The following is an 18,419-nucleotide window of genomic DNA, read 5'->3' as shown; positions in this document are numbered from 1 at the left end:
AAAAAAGTTGTTTGGAATGAACTTCCAAACAACATTCAATCCCTTTGCACCTTTAAGAAAAAGCTAAAGACCCAGCTCTTTCAAGAATACCTACAACCTTAATGATGGTATCGATATTACTGATAATGATGGGAATGAAAATGGTTTCATGGGACAACGATGACTTTTAAGACGGTTTCTATACAGCCGTCAATTTTGTGCTTTGCCACTATGCAATGCCTGCCAAAGTCCAATTGCACTTAAAGCTGATTGTTTGCACTTACTGACATTGTTTCCTTTTTTCTAGATTCTTGCTTGTGTTGTACTTATCATCTGATGTATGTCTGCTAAGTGTGGGGCTGATTAGTGTGGCGAAAGTCCAACCCACAGTGACCAATCAGATGCAAAGACAAAAAAGTATCAGGGTAGAGGGGCTAACGGTGTTCAGAGCTGCAGTGAGGATACCAAACATCAAGTAAAAAAGTGTTATTGTGGGATTTATACAGTTAACATTTTGAATGAAATAAATAGACTCATGTAAAAAATGGGTCAAAACATTGTGAAATTTGGCTGATATAATAAAAGACAAAATTGACCAAATGAATGAAGGTTTGTTTGGGAACCAAAGAGCTTGCTTTTATTCCTGAGCTTAGCCAAATGATCCAGTTCACTAAAAAGAAGGATAAGTCCATTTCCAGGAAACACCATGAATGTGACCTTGAAGCGGCTGATAGAGTGGAATCTGTTTTGGTGCCATTTATGAATAAATGAATTGGAAAAACAGAATTTGAGCATGAGGTGGAGAAATCTCGCTCAGCAATTATGAGCTCTGAGGTTGACATTGATCGTCCTGGTAGCAAATCTCATGAGGGAACTTTACATCATTACATCAACTGCTGCAGCCATGCTGCTGTTAAAGTGTTTGTTCTTTTTCTGGCTAAACTCACAACTTGGAGAGCTAGAAGATCTCACAAGACACACTCTTTCCTGGAAAAGCTTGGCCTGTGACTGTTGAGGGCATGCCCACAAAAAGGTGAGTCGTAGATCGAATGCGTACAACCATGCGGAAAGGATTACAATGAAGGGCTTTGTAAACTTCCCTGACATATCAGTGTTTTCCTGCTCTTTCAAAAGATACAGTACAAATGTGAGAATATACCAAACAGTGCTTAAACATGTCCTTGAACTCCTGAAAAAGGATATTTAATTATTTAATAAATGTAAAAACATTTTTTTATATATTTTTTGTTTACATTACGTACATAACCTTTCGAGATGCTATAAACTCTATGGTGCTGGTACATTGTTAATACATACTATAAAGACTCACTGAATGAATTGCATCCCACATTTCTGAATGTTTTAAACCGCTCAAGTCGAATTCATGAAAAAAGGTGACGTTTTAGTGTCATGAGGAAAAGAAACGACAACAATGAACTTTAAAAGCAGTCAATAAGTTGATCTTTTTCAGATCATTTGGTTTTAAAATGCCATTTCAATTTGGGAGGCTTCATGCTTTCATGTGCTGGTGTGTTGCTGCACATGACTCACCAATGTTCTTTTTCTCCCCTTTTGTCCTCAGTGAAAGAAAGGTGCTCCCACGTTGCCATCCACTGAAAATGTGACCTTTTGAGTCCCAACCCAATCTGTTGAAAACCCTGGGAACAAAACTCAGTTTTAAAAAAAATATATTAACATGCTGATAATACTGAGGGATAAATTAGATAAATATATATATATATTGGATAAATTAAAACTCTTTGCTCTGTGAATTTCAGTTTCCTTTACATTGTTTCATGTCGTGTTTTGGTATTGATAGTGGACAAACAGAAGTGTGATGTTCTGTATTGACATTGTTAAGTCAATTCACAACAGTCAGATTTGTCAATAAACTGCTCACGTTGAGCCGAATAACGTTTTTATCCACCGTTGCTATGAGTCAAAGGAATACATTTAAATCACAGGTACCCATAATAATAAGAAAGCACCACAAATGCTACTGTCAAGCAAGCTAAGAAGCTTGGTGTCGAGTAAAAACATGCTGTGCTGCTCGCTGCATGCCTGTGGGCTGTTAGGACAGTAATTTAGGAATTGACTGAATCAAGTTTACTTTGTCGCCAGGACTCACTTCCATTGCATGCTGTAAGGACAGTGATAGGACTGTGTGACGGTGTTGATAGCAAATCACAATAGCGAACTTATAAGTGGGAAACATGATCAACTAGTTGGGTCCATGATGAGCAACATTTCCTGAATATCCAACAAAGCATTTCTGTTGATTAATTTCCCATTTATTAAAAAGACTAATCTTTTTAAAGCATTTTAGGCCCAGATTAAACAGACATTTTTCTTTTGGAGCAGGTGTGAGCTACTTTTTTTTTTTGTCAGTCAGTGTAATAATGACAGGCCTCTTTCTTTTCCCATTTTTCAGCTTTGGACCTCCCACTCCAGCAACCCAGATTCTGACCGGTTTGTTTGTTTGTTTGTTTTTAATCAGCTTTAACACCTGAACCATCTCTAGGGATAATCAGTTGTATCATTGGGATTAAAGGACAAGGAGAGTTCAGAGTGTATTTCATTACCCCTGAGGGGGAGGACAACCTCCCACCCTCCTCTTTTTCTCTCCTCTTCGTCAGAGTGAAAGATTGAGGTCTCACATGTGGGAGTTCCCCTTCACATCTGTCCCTCTTAATAAGCCTCTGTCTCTCTGCCTGTTAAGCTGCCTCGGTCTGTGTCAATCGGTAATATGAACTTTAGTAAAGTTTGTGGGTTTCATTTGTATTTGGAAGTGCAGGAATGTGTATTTTAATAATTCAAACATGACAACTTGTGCATGAATATTGATGACTTCCCCCTTTCACATGATAAATATTAATGTTTGTCATACTTTGATCTAATAGTTGACATGAAGGGCGCTGACAGTAGAAACACTGCCTGTTTGTTCACATTCCTCTGCCATCATGACTATTTATTGATCAATGTTTACTCAGGGGATTAGATGAATTCTTACAAGCAGACATCTGGCCTTGGTCTGCTTGGAAACATTATAATGTAAAATGAAAGACCAAACTTTTTGAATTGACTTCTATTTTTTCTCATAGGCCATTCATTATCATTAAAAAACTTTTTTACAGTTTTTTCTTTTTTTTGATTATTTCTTTTGAATTTACTCACGTGTCTGAATTGGTCTTTTCAAGAGCTATAGGCTTCAACTTGGCATGAAAGATGTATGTAAGTATAACAGAAGAACTTAGACTTTCTTTATTGACATTCAAACTTGAACTTTACGGTGCAGATAAGAGCAAAATTCTGTTGCTTTAGTTCGTAGTGCAGGATAAATAATAGCAAAAAGTATTTACACAATTTAAGTGGCATTTACAAAATAAGGTGCAGATATAATAATAATAATAATAATAATAATAATAATAATAATAATAATAATAATAATAATAATAATAATAATAATAATAATAACAGATAGACATAAAAGGAAAAGCTATGTGTGAAATTACCATCCATCCATCCATTTTCTACTGCTTATCTGAGGCTGGGTCGCGGGGGCAGTCTAAGATGAGACACCCAGACTTCCTTCGCCCCAGACGCTTACTCCAGCTCTTCCAGTGGGACCCCAAGGCGTTCCCAGGTCAACCAGGAGACATAGTCTCTACAGCGTGTCCGAGGTCTACCCTGAGGCCTCCTCCCGGAGGGACATGCCATGTCTGCCTCCCAGGGGGCATCCGGAACAGATTCCCGAGCCACCTCAGCTGACTCCTCCGCGGAGGAGTAGCGGCTCTACTCCGAGCTCCTCCCTGGTGACCAAGCTCCTCACCCTATCTCTAAGGGTGCGCCCAGCCACCCTACGGAGGAAGCTCATTTCGGCTGCTTGTATCCGCGATCTCATTCTTTCGGTCATGACCCAAAGCTCATGACCAAAGGTGACGGTAGGAATGAAGATTGACATGTAAATCGAGAGCTTAGCCTTTCGGCTTAGCTCCTTCTTCACCCCTACGGGCCAATACAGCGACTGCATAACTGTGGATGCCGCACCGTTCCGTCTGTTGATCTCGTGCTCCATCCTCCCACCACTTGTGAACAAGACCCCGAGATACTTAAACTCCTCCACCTGGGGCAAGGACTCTCCACTAACCCGGAGAGGGCAAGCCACTTTTTTCCGGTTGAGAACCATGGCTGATCCTCATCCCAGCTGCCTCACACTCTACAGCAAACCGCCCTGTGAGCGCTGGAGGTCGAGGTTTGATGGTGCCAACAAGACCACATCATCTGCAAAAAGCAGAGAAGAGATCTTGTGGTCCCCAAACCAGACTCCAAAAGACGAGAAAACAAAGACGAGTCGGAGAAGAGAAACAGAGAGAGAAAGTACATGAAATAAAATGCTCTAAAAAGAGAACGGTACACAGTAAGACTTTTAATCAAGAATGGACAGACTATTACACGTTCATTCTTCCCGGTGGCAGTTCAAAACCAGTATGTCTCGTGTGTTCCAGGACCATGGTGATTATTTAAAGCGGGAATGTGAAACACCACTATCAGACAAGGCACAGCACTTTTGCGCTAACATACCCACTGAAATCCGAACGGAGGGCACAAAAAATAAGCGATCTAAGAGCCCAAAATGATCGATCCTCCCAAATACTATCTCAATCATTCACTGCTCAAAAACACAGTAACAAATGTTCCCTGAGGCCCCTTACACGGAGACGCTGTGGCAGAAACGCATCGAAACGACCCCACTCCGTATTCGAAGTACAGACCGTCTACACGGCAGTCTTGCCTGAGTGAAAACGATGTAGTTCTCACGCCCGGCCAGTAGTGGGCAGTGGAACTTTACAGCGCGACACATACCAGTACAACCACTTCCTCCACAACATCCTCTTTAGCGGCTAGTTCTCCCAAGTGTTACCCAAATGCTGCGTATGGTCGCCCTGTGCTTGGGTAAAGGTTGAACAATTTGCTGCAAGTATTCGATGCGCTTTCTGTGGCGACATACACGATGTATCATATCAAGGTTCTGTTTTAAGAGACTATACAAGAGTCATTCCTAGCGTTCGGTGACATTTGAGTCCCCATGACATATTATGGTGTATTTTGTTTAAAACTGGGTCAATACTCTTTTTGAAACGTTTTTCTTCAAGTATAAATCTTACTCTACCATAGAAAAAAAGGATATATCCTCAGAATTGATTGTTTTAAATTAAATGTTCTCATGTTAGTGAAGGGCAGGTTAAAATGCCATGTCCCCAGTCATGTTTACGCAACTAAAATTGCATAAATATGGCATAAATATAAAAAAAAAATGAGATTTCTTTTTATTGGTATATAGACTTTTTTTAAATGTTGCTCATCATATAATAGTTTTTGTCATTTATATAATTTTAATGCATAAAATCATTAAAAGACATTGTGTCCCTGAATTGACTGTCCACCCTGTTACTCTGGTGAGAGTCCCTTTGGAAACGCCCCCTAAATGTTCCCATGGTAACAGAACTCTTAGGCTATGCTCTCAAGAAGTGATACATTTTTGGAGGGAAACATCAACAAGAAGCCCAGTGAGTATCACTCTTTTATCAACCTTTTTTTCAATGTTTTAGAATTGTTTATAGATGTGGTAAAGCATAACATGTCCACTCTGTTACCCTTATATTTAGTGGAAAACAGTATTTTTTTGTGGTATTGAAAATATTGCTGATAAATATGTACAAAATACTCCTTAATGGTCGTTTTGTATTAGGTTGTTTTCCTTCATAGGGGTAGAAATGGCTAGGTTTAGGATAAAATGTCCCCCCTGTTACCGTCCACCCTGTTACTGTTATGATCAGTAACAGGGTGGACACGGTGAATGAATTTGTGTTTACAGCATGTTTTGACATTTGTTATAAGTGTATTATGTATTATCTATTATAATCATTATTTAAAAATCAATTATTTAAATCAGTATACATGTATTTGTTAGAAAAATGGCACCAATGTCTGCTGTGGAAAAGCAGCAGCGTTACAGGGCACGTTGTGATGCAGACCCTGTGAAAAGGTTAAATTACCTCAAAACAGAGAGGGAGAAATGGAGAAGGGACAGGGAGGAAGGAAGGAAAAAGAAAATATCAGAACAAATGCCTTATCAAGGAGCCACTACCTCTGAATAAGAGGTCATTCAAGCTTGAGAAGAAACTATGGAGTTTCTTAGAAAAGAATCTTGGGATCTGGTTAGGAAAATAGTTTGCGTTTCCTCAAACATCTGTTGGTTAGTAACAGTAATTTTTTTTCCTATGTTGTTTAATGGGTAGGGAGTAAATATGAAGTTTGAGGTGGAAAGGTTCCTGTTTTGGTCAGGCGGTGGGGTAGATGAATTGTATTTCTTTAATAATAGGAACTTATTTGGTAATTTTGTTTATTTGTTAAGATCCCCAGTAGCTTCCGTGTTAAACAGTAGCTACTCTTCCTGGGGTCTCCATATTTTCATTGACAATATTTCATTAAATGGTGCATGTGTGTGTGTGTGTCCACCCTGTTACCCATGTGTTTTTGGGATATTAATAAAATAAAATACAACAATATGATGTTTATCTTTGTGGTTATTTGCAGGGAATAAATTGGTGAAATACAATCAATTAAAACATTTTTCAAATTCCATCAAACTTCCTTTTATTTCTAAAAGACATATGTAAGAATTACGTTTTACGTCAAGCTATAACAGCTTTTTCAAGATAAAGCTTGTTCAAGAAGAAAAATGTTACAATGCTTTTCCAGTGTAAAGAAAGGGACATTTGAGCTTTAAGAAAATGTAATTAAGAATATGACAGGGTTTTCAAAACAATACGTAATAGAGATGATAATGTCTGGTAACAGGGTGGACATTTGACCTCTGTCACACGGAAAGAATCTATCTAAAATTAATAGATTATAATATCCTGAGCTGGACTAATATCATTTTCTGATAGTTTATAAAGCCCTCCTTCAGATCAAATGTTGAAATCATGAACATTTTGACATTTTTTTTTGAAAAGGTATCGAGCTGAAATGGCACCGAATAGCAGGAATGACTCACAACGCAAATAGCTGCTGAAGCACATAGCCGCCATTGTCGTTTATGTTTGTTCTCGACTACCGCGCATGTCCAAATGTATGGGGGGAGGTGTGGTGAGGTCATCGCAGCCAGAGAGTTCGCTCCGTTTCGTTCACATGGCTGCGATACGTGTGAAGGCGCTACCTTCCATAAAAAACCTAATTTCACACGGAGAGATGACTCTGTCCCACATGTGGACGTCTGTAGGCAAGGTAAATTAAATCTCTGTGAAGGCTGCCATTATTCCAGGATCAACAAAGACGGGTTCAAACTCAGTTAATCTGCTCTGTAAGGACTGAATTATAACAGTTAGTTTGTTAACATTTATCAAGCACTGATTCATATCTCTCTTTCTAGAGTGTTGCAGTAAGAGCCTTTCTCCTGAAAACATCAATCAAGGGTTAAATTATCAGATAAATGGTTATTTGCTAGAAAGATGCATAAAGAATTCTATCTTGTTTGAGGAAGTAAGCTCAGTTGTATGACTGAGCGGTCCAAACAAATGGTCATTGCATCATGCATGGCAGTGAAACCAAACAGTACTGGTGCCACAAAAGATAACCAGATTAGGAAAAGCCAAAAAAAATCATTTCTCATGAATATGTGGTCAATTAAAAGTTGCTGATGGCACTGATGGAGTGATGTTCATCCTTTTACAGAATGATGTGAAGGCCCATTCCAGTAATAATTGCTTACGGCAACACAATACTTAGATGATACAAAACAACAAAGCCAAAAACAACATCTGATAGAGATTGTTTTTTTCCCCTAACAACACAACAACCGTCAACAGTCTGTGACTGTTTTTGAAAATGTGAGCATGTTTGCGTCAGAAAGCAAAAGTACAGACTATCAGGTGATTTATATTCAACCATTTGTGACTTCTTTTTATATGTTCTAACTTGGAAAAATTAACCAAACAACGTTGGCTTGTGGTTTCTTAAAGCTGTGTTTCAGGAAACCACAAACCAAATATATTTTGGTAAACTGTTCCTTTTTATTATAACAGCACAGTTTAAAAAGACGTTTGTGAAAGAAAAAGAAACTAGAGAAACAAAACTACGTTGATATGGTAAGTCTATAAATGTAAATCGTGGTTTAAAAAATGCATTTGGTGACCTTGGAAATAATAATAAAACAATGACTATTACAGTGTAAAAAAGTATGTGGCACTCTAATCTCTGGTAACTTCTTGTCTGAAGCACAATAAGCTGCTACAATTTTTGGACTCATCAATCTGTCATCTGTCATTAATGGTATTGGATGAACTTTTCAGGCTGACTTTCACAAAATAACTCCCTTCTATAAGGATGAAGAAATTAGATAGTCAACACTTAATTGTGTTTCATGTTTTGTCATCCTATAAAACATTATGTAGTATGAACTTAAGTGCCTTAAATCTAAACTTTGTTTTTATTCTGATAAAATAGAATCACCAACTCAGAAGAATTCCTGTCAGCCTCAGATCTTAAATGACATGTTGTAAACAAGCCAGCTTTGGTAGAAGAACATAAAGCAAACAAAATAACAATGAAACTCTAAAGTCGAAGCGTTTCTCTCTAACCTAGATCATTTCAGGACATTGTGTTTTTCAGTCCCCCCTTCTCAAGTATTGTCTCAAGTATGTTTTATATGTTACCATTCAACATCACCTTTGATGTCTTAGTTGGTATATTTGTGTTAAAAAGATACAAGACTCACAAACAGGGATTTTCAGGGGCAGCTTAAAAATCTGCTGGATGCACGGGTGCCATATGCATCAATCATAGACCCAAAAGCCTGTTAATATACTGCAATTAAGTCATGTATGTGAAGATTATCAAGTAATTTGATATTCTTTGAAGTGAAGCACCTGCCGTGTTTTGCTGGTTCTAAAGACAGTCTAGTGCAACCATCTGTAGCCTGCTTTTATATTGACTGTAAGTAAGTAAGTAAGTAAAATTTATTTATATAGCACTTTTCGCAGGCAGGGGCCACAAAGTGCTTCACAAACAGGGTTAAAACATCACAAGCAATATACAGACAGCACAAAGATCATAGCAGCCCTAAAAGAGACTAATTAAAAGCCTGGACAAATAAAAACGTTTTCAGTTGACTCTTGAAAGTGTCAACTGAATCAATTGAGCGCAAGGATGATGGAAGTTCATTCCAGAGGCTCGGAGCAACGACCTGGAACGACCGGTCACCTCTAGTGCGAAAATGAGCTCGAGGGACCTTCATCAGGTTCTGATCCATAGACCTCAGCGCTCGCATAGGGGCGTAAGGCTGGATCAGCTCACTAAGGTAAGAGGGAGCCTGACCATGTAGGGCTCTGAAGGCCAGAACCAGGATTTTAAACCTGAACCTAAAGGACACTGGCAGCCAGTGAAGGTCTTTCAGAAGTGTGTGAGCGTGCAGAACATTGTGAAGTTTGAGTGAGAATTATATTTTAAGCAGTCATTTATTGCATCATGTATGAGTGAAAAAGAATGTTATTCACATGCATCATCTCGTCGATCCAGATGTTTGGTAATATGCAGCCATGCTGAGTTGATGTACTTGTGTGTCTGTATTTCTACAGACCAAAGCAAAAGTTGTTTATAAAAAAACGATGCATGCTTTGAGGTCCTTTTGTGTCCAACACATCACTTCAACAAGTAGGGACAAACACAACAATGGAAAAACTATATACAGGCAAACAAGCCAAGCAGTTAAGCGTATAACCGTGAATGTATTACACTCTCTTATTGATGACTATTACTATGGTGACTATTACCTGCTTGGTTCACACATCAGCTCCACTCGACTGCACACAACATTTTTTTTTGTGAACTGGCTGGAAAAGAGTCTGGAAAACGTCAGGTGAACACATCCAGCTATTTGTGTTTACTATATGCAACCCGCCTGGATAACGTCAGGAACGTGTGGTACATGTGTTGTAGAAAACATTACAGGAAGCAGCCAAAAAGGTTTCAGAAACATTGATGCGATTGCACATCTGGTCACATTGCAAAGTGATGGAAAAGATGCTTAATTCCCCACAAATGAAAAAAAAAGAAGCTTTTCTTTATCACCAATCACCCCATGGAGATTATATTGCTCAACTGTTTGTGCACACACATAATCCCCCCACAGACTCATACACAACCTCACACAAATCTCCTCACAGACTCCCAGGAAAACCCTTGAATTTGCTGTCTGGGTGTTCCCGCTCACACTGACTCACAGAGTGATACAGTAACCCTACGCTGACGATGACTACTGATGTGTATAAGAGGGTGTGTGTCTGAAGGGGGTTACCCTAAAGACAAGCTGTGGATTCAAACTATCCGGTGAAAATACTTCCTTGCTGCCAAGGTAGCATTTAGAACACAAAATAATAAATACTAAATGTCTCAATGTAGACACACAACCAGTACAGTTCAAAGGAGGGTGAGTCCACCACTTTAGTCAACATGAAGATAATTCATTCAAAGTTTAAATGTAAATTATCACAATTCATCTGATACTAGTGCTTTCGTAAACGTGTCAATCTAAAAGCACAGAGGCAATATCACAGACAACTTTTCCTACGTACCGTTAAAGTGTGCTCAAACTCTATTTTAGGATACTACTACTGCTAACAGAAACCAGAAAACCTCTGAGACCCAGATCTCTTATCTTGTCTTAGTATAATCTTATAATTATGACAAAGGTAACAGCAGCAAGATCCCAGAATGATTAATGCCAGCCTTTCAAGTGAACTCATTGACATAGAAAAAAGATACAATACATCTGTTTCAGATTTAGTTTCAGAGACCATGACAGCAACACATGTTAATGGATTCTTATTTTATTAAAATAAAAATAAAAATAATAATGATAATGAATACATTGCTCAATGTACAGTAAATGGCATCCAATAACGTCACATTCATATTTGGGTCTCAACATTTTTAAATGTAATGATATAGCACCCCATACATCAACTAATGATTTCAAGTGCATCACATCCTATATTACCTGACAGGATGGCAAACCAACAATCGCTGCAGGAATGAAGGCAGTAACTATAATTGTTCTCTGTCACTCCCTTGTTAAAGTTATTTTTTTGAAGGTTACTCTGCTGAAATTAAACTGGCATTTGACTATCCCAACTCGTTTCTCTGAAATGTAGGATTCCACTCTGCTAAATAGATCCAAGCCAAATTTTGGTCTAATCCGTTTTTCTGATTCTTCATGCATATGTCTTTGGCATGAAATGTCTACATGCATTACTAAGAGCTTTGGTATCATTAGAGAAGCCAATAGATCTACAGTATACGTTCACTTGTGGAATATATCACTATATACTGTGTGTGTGTATATATATATATATATATATATAATATATATTCTATTGAAATAACAGAACTTCTTGACAACGGCATAAAATAAAAATCAGCAGAGATGGGATTGAAAAACACAAGTTACGGTTTACTTGGCCATGTGTTGTAGCTCAAAGCTTTGTGCTTGTTCACTGACCAAGTTTGACATAAGATTCTACATGTAAGTGTTTTAGATGCTGTAACCAAACAACTCTGAAAATTAAGTTGTATGAACAATTTTCTTTTTGTATTCCCAAAGCTCTCTATGCTGTGTAACTGCACACAAAGAATTGCCAGCTGATCAAAATCAATTGTTTTGACCTCAGTGTAACAAAAGTCGCTCCTTCTACATTGACATATTTGTCAGCACGTTTCCACGACGATGATTACATTTACAATTGGCCTGTGCCCTGGATAGGAGAAGTGCCAGAGCTGGCAATGAAGCTGGAGGCAGCTCACACCCCGCCTGTGGTGAAGTCATGCCAGTTGCAAATGTGTTTTTCACTTCATCCTCCCCCAATTTGCACACATTTACAATCATGCATGCACACAAGGGAAACTATAGTGTACATGCTCTTCACACTTAAACATTGTGTAAGTGCACTTAAACAGCTGAATATTTCTTCACTGGGGGACTGAACACCACAAGATATAACAATAAACAGCAGGAAATGTAGTCTTATCTATTTTCAAGGCTGTCTTCACAGTGGATAGATGCTCCACCAGGGAGCACTTATGTCCATGTCCATTACACAGCTGGTGAACCGTCAGCTGGCTTTAACTTCCATTCCAATTCACTGCGCAACACTTCTCAGCTCACCCATTTCCACTGTGTTACGCAGAAGAAAACACAAGAATTTGTACAAAGAAATTGGCAGTTTAATAATTTCTTTGTTTAGATTTAGTATAAAGTATACTGCAGGTATTATTATGTACATACACAATCAGCTTTTCTGTCATCGTCGTACGCTTTACAGACTTTCAAGCTGTTTCTGTAGATTTCATTCATTTTATCGCCCAAAAGTAATGTTCCGGAAGTGTAAGAGATATTGGCTTCTTGCTTTTATTCCTTGGTGTAAACAATACATCAGGGAGTACTCCTGTCTTAGACATAGCACACATGAAAACCCCTTAAAGGTTTTTACTACAAATGCCTCTCGAGTTGTTTATGTTTTCTCACCTAGTAACAGGCTATCACCATCTCTGAGGATTATTAAATGACTCATGATGACCTCATTTGTCGATACTAGCCAAATATGCGTCACAGCCTCTTTTGATGTACAGAAAGTTGAACACCTGTTAGCTGTCATTAATAGGGGCTGCTTAGTGCATATTTAAGCTCATTATTTGAGTTTTTTTAGGTGCCCCACCCACTCAATTGTAGTTTAATCGTACTATGTGAACATGAAAACACACAATATGTTGATGTTTATATTTTGCCCAAAATCTCCAGACCATGGGGCCTGCTGCCTGTATCTGTGAGAGCAGTGGTCTGCCCGATAGGACTGGATGGTCTCTTTGTCTCCTCGAGTGGAAAATTAGTGTTCACAAAGAGTCATGCTTTGGTTTGGGATAAGATCCCCAAGCAGAGCCGTGATAACTGACGCCCACCAGTTTACTACGATTTGTAATTGGTCCTAACTTGGGTATAAGGGAAAGAGATCAACATCATATGGAAGCAGTCTAAGTTGCTGTATTCACATCATTATGAATCTTGCTGGTTTTGTTCCACTGTTCCAATTATATGGTTAGCCATTCTTACTCGCTGTTATTCATTGTGAGCAGGATTTCTTTCAAGTTTGTGAGTTTATCATTTTAGAAAAACTACGTAACAGGGTTATTGGTACTTTTTATCTGGTGTCATTATTGATATTTAAAATGTCCTGGTTACGTTTATATTGTCTTGGAGGACCTCTGAACTCTACAAAAAATGTATTCTTTTTTTTTTTTGAATCAATATATGTTTATTAATACAGTGCCAATACATAAAAAACTTTATTTCTTCACCCATTATTTCAACCTAATCCATGGGCTCATTTCTGAAAGTCTATTTTTGTATATTTTTTTGGTTATCATTTGTCAGCATGTGTTCTAACTTTTTAATACATTCTTTCATATTTGTATCTTAAGAAATTACTTTGAGATCTATTGCTTGAGCACAAAGTCACTTCTAACCAACATGTTGTATATTTATGAAGCTTGAACTGGAGCAGGTGTTGGAGTTAACATCGAGGATGTTTTTCTATGTGTTTGCAAACCATAACCACCACAGTGATAGACCCTTTGATTTAATGATTATGTTGGGTGTAATGTTAATGGACTTAAAATGCAACGCATTTTCAAACTAATGCTTTTTAATGACCCCCCCAAAAAACAGTGAGCTCTATGTGTGTGTGTGTGTGTGTGTGTGTGTGTGTGTGTGGTTGAAGGTGAGTGAGTGAGGGAAATAATCCAGGCTCTTTCTAAAATTACTTTACAGACGGAAGTGGATAACACCCACACCCACACACAAAGACACACACACACACACACACACACACATAAAGACACACACACACACACACACACACAGATAGAAAAGCAACTCCAGTCGCTGATTAGCAGGCGGAAACTCATAAGCTGTTAGACTGTCTTAGGCAAACACTCCTGTCTCGTGAGCTAAATTTCCAGTGGACACACTTCCTTTAAGTGGGTCTGACCCCTTTACGGTTTACAGATAAGAGGGAAAATGAAAGGTGGACAGCTCAATTAAAAACAATGTGCTGGATTGAGTGTGTGTGTGTGTGTGTGTGTGTGTGTGTGAGAGAGAGATTGTGAGATACTGAGAAGAGGGGAGGGCTGAATTTGATTTCAGACTTTCTGAAACACACTTTATTTATTGTGATTAATGTCATTTCAGTCATGATTCAACATTGGTTTTCAACTAAAAATCATTAATGAGGAAAAAACATAGTTGACTGATACAGTTGTTTTAAGTTTGGCATGAGTAATGCTGGGCAGGGAACCTCTTCTCAGAAAACATACACACACGCATCATCTCTTGTTCCCACTGCTTTATTGAGCATCTGGGCTCAATTTCACACTCTAAAAACATCAGGAACAGCCGAACCAGTGTTGGCCTGAGCTGTCTGTGCTTTGGAGAGTCGTGCTATGATTGGATGGACACGTTTCTTGTTGATATGTTTTTGGTACAATCCCTGATGTCTTGGTACAGGAGCAATCACTAAATATGCTGAGGACAAAAGCTGGCAGAGTTGCTGGCTATAGAGCTGCCACTTTGTAGGAGGTGGCCTTGCATTATGCCAATGTGTGTGTGTGTGTGTGTGTGTGTTAAAGCTGAGGGTGCAATGAAAGGTTTTGCCAGTTCTGTTATCCATAAACTTCAACCAGACCCACAAATTAACACATACACACACGATTTTTGGATTTATCCAAGAGAGGCAATACCTGCGACACGCACCTGGAGTATCAATCTTCTGGCGCCGATCTAATCTGCACTTTAAGCAGCCTCGTATAAGCTTTTACATACGAGTATTGCACTGGGTCACAGAACTATTTACTTTAAGATCAACCTTTGCCTGATTGTCTCTTTGATCAGTGCCTGAGTGATCCTTGTCATTATTTTTAATATTATCTTTATATCCACTTCATATTTAAAGTCTTGCCGTGTTTCTCCTTCGTCTTAATCTGTTGTTCATGTTCATTTCCACCATGTCCACCACTACCTCCCTGGTGGTTATCCAAACATCATCCCCTCTTACACTGTTGACGTCCCTGTCCCCCCTCTCTTTCTCCACAATCGTCATTTAAAGTTTAAAGCCCAAGCTCCTGCAATCAGCTGTGCAGCTCAGAAGGGAAATCCCCTTAAAATTACTGCAGGAACTACTCCACGACTAATCTCGCATTCAGGCACTGAGACCCCCTGCTATGCCTTCGCTGTCTCGTCCTTGTTATCTTTCTTTCTCCACTCTCTCTCCTCGTCTGTGTTCAATGTGGTCAACATTTGATTTTGTTTTCGCCATTTTGGTCTCACGTCATTCTCAAGAGATCTTTCGTTCTTTTCGGTTGTCATACCTTGGCTGAAAGATGCTTTTCAGAACTGTGAACCCATCCTTTCACAAGCATAGAGGAAGTTCAACTTAGAAGCAGGATAGAAAGAAGCACTCCACCTAAAATGTATCTCTATATCAAAATCGTGTTAAAAAGGCTGCCAATTTTTTCTCCATAAAAAAAAAAAAACAGTTGTAAAGGTTTAATAGAACATTTCACATTTTTATAACATTCTTATAGGTTGACAAAGATTTAATTTGAAATGTCAATGACACGTTCACATCTTTTACAGGAGCATATGAGAAAGGCAAGGGTGTTTATCAATCAAAAAACTTCGATATCACTGCTTCTCATTCCAAATATCCTAATATTTCTCATCAATGTTGGACTACTTCTGAGTCCAGTCAAAAAGAGTCATTGGTTTTGAGGTTAATGCATACAATTGATTCCCCAGTTTTATTTGCACAAAGAGAAAAGTGAAAACTTATCGTTAACCTTGGAAGAAGTTGAACCCTGAGTGAGCTGCAGTACCTAAAGGCAGAATGAGCTTAAACTGATCTGAGAACCAGCCGTTGCACCACAACAAACACACACACACTGCACATGCATACAAAAAGCTACAGGACGCACACACACACGAGACCCACATATGCCAACATACCAGGCCTCTCCAATCTGTGAGCCCCTTTCTACGAAAAATAAAATTTGTGTATGATAATCATTTTCATCTTTAGAGGAGAGGAAGCAATCACAGAGCAAATTGCTACCACGAAAGGTTGTAGTCATTATGGCTGTAGGATGTAGGATGTCTGCTTCAGGCTTGAGGAGACATATGTTCCATCACCTCACCTGACTAAAGTCGACCTTAAAGTCACTGAGCTTAATCATACAATTTAGAGTGGGTGGCCTTTGGGAAAGGTTCCTCTTGGAAAAAGCAGCTGGCGTCTAAGATAGTGTGTTTTCCTTTACTCTGTGTAAGTTACCCTCAGAATGGTAAAAGTAAAACCAATAAAATCAATTCATGACTAAGCATAAAAGCACTTACCGAGAATAAAGTGAGTTAACCTGTCCCAAGGTTCAACAATATCTACTGTAACTGAATTACTTAGTTTACCAACATGTGTGAATTCATTGTACTGATTTCAAATAAAAAGCCTAAATACTTTCATTTCAAAGGAGCCAAATACAGGTCACAACCCCTGACATCTCTTGCAGATGTGCAAGGAATCTCTAACTCCTGCACTGCTGGTGGTAAGGTATGAGACAGAGGGCCTGATTCAATAAGAATGGATTGCAGACAATGATGGTTCAATGTTTTTTTTGTCTCCCTTGCTCCTGCTATCTGCTCCATCTCCAATTCACAAAGCATATACAGCTAATCAGTGGTCTTACTCCATACAATTTGCTCTTGTTACTGTATGTATCCGAATGGCTACAAAAGCTATCTGCATCTTTATTCTGTGGAGCTGCACTCTCATGCTGACTGAGCACAATTAGTCCACATGTAGACGAGGATAGTAAGGAAAACCTTTTCAATTAATTTAGAGGCCAGACTAGAAAAATGTGAAATGAGTTTCACTGTTGAAAACAAAGCTTCCTCCCTGAATGGAGCAATAAAAAGTGAACTTGAAGTTAAAGTGTCAAGTCACTGAGTCCTTTTTATGTTAAGGAGAATGATGTCAAAGTAAAATGTGCAGACTTAATTTTCAGATTTATTTTAAAATAAATACAGATATTTATTTTTAAGCCATCTAGAGGCAGAATTGTTTTCCTTGAGTCTGGGCTCACACACAGCCATTTCATGGTATTCTACCTTGGACAGTTATGACATCATGGCTAATAATCAAATTGTTACGGAGTAAATAAATGGGATCCTTTATTCCGAAACCACACTGTATGGCCTTATTACTGTAAAGAAATAAGGTGTTCTTCTCTGGCAAAGTCGGCCTGTGGCGCCGTCTCACGTCACCTTTTGTCTTGTCCAAAAAGTTACACTAGAACACACCGCAAAGACGACAGCCGATGACCAAGCACCACGAACGTTCTGCACGTGTGTTAGAGAAAATAACTCTCCGTGCCAGCAGGTGGCTGTAGGTAAAATCGGGATGGGAAGAGGAAGATTGATAAACCTTTGTCATGATACTGTCATGGTTTGGTTATGTTCTGTATTTAATCTTGTTTTAGTTTTCATTATTTCCCTCGTGTTCTGTGTATGTATGATTCCTAGTGTGGTTTACTTTAGTCCTTAGTGTGTTTCCTTGTATCCTTGTATTCTTCTATGTTGTCTGTAGGCTTGTTTTCCTGTTACTTGTGTTTTCAGGTTCTTAGTTTGGCGTTTAATGTTTCCTAGTCTTGTTTTAAGTGTTTCCTGTTTTATTTTGTAATATCTTGTTTTAGTTCATGTCTTTTCATTGTCAGGTTTTATTTAGTACTTGTCCTCAGTGTTCTGGTCTTGTGTTCTTTGTTCCTTGTGTTTCCTGCCTTTGTGATAACCCTGATGTTCCTCACCTGTCTCGTTAGTCTCACCTGTGTCTGATTACCCCTTGTCTATTTAGTCTCTGTGTTTGCCTCAGTTTCTGGTTGGTTCATTGTCTTGTCTTTGTCAGATGTCGGTTGTCGTGGCCTGTTGTTTCCTCTCCCTGCTCCCTGTGTTTCTCCTTGTGGCCTTTTTGGATTTCCTTTGTTTTTGCTTTTCGTTTTGGATTTTTCCTCGTAAGTTTTTTTTTACCTTTTGTTAATAAATGTTGGTTATTCTGCACTTGGGTCCTCCTCTCCTGTTTCCTACCCGGAACGTGACAGATACGAGAAGACCATTTTCTCACCACTGTCACTCACCACTCATAATACAGATACTTCTGATTGAGAATAGTGTCAGATAAAAAATTGAAAATGGCACTGGCATTGCCAGCCTTTAGTCTTTAATTAGCAAGAACAGAAGAGGCGCCTCTGTCTTTCTTCTTGTGCTCTGGCTCTCCTGTGTCGTGACC

The sequence above is a fragment of the Symphodus melops genome, assembly GCF_947650265.1.
Source record: "Symphodus melops genome assembly, chromosome: 5".
Lineage (NCBI taxonomy): Eukaryota > Metazoa > Chordata > Actinopteri > Labriformes > Labridae > Symphodus > Symphodus melops.
The sequence above is the reverse complement of the archived record's forward strand: the minus strand, read 5'-3'. Positions refer to the sequence as shown.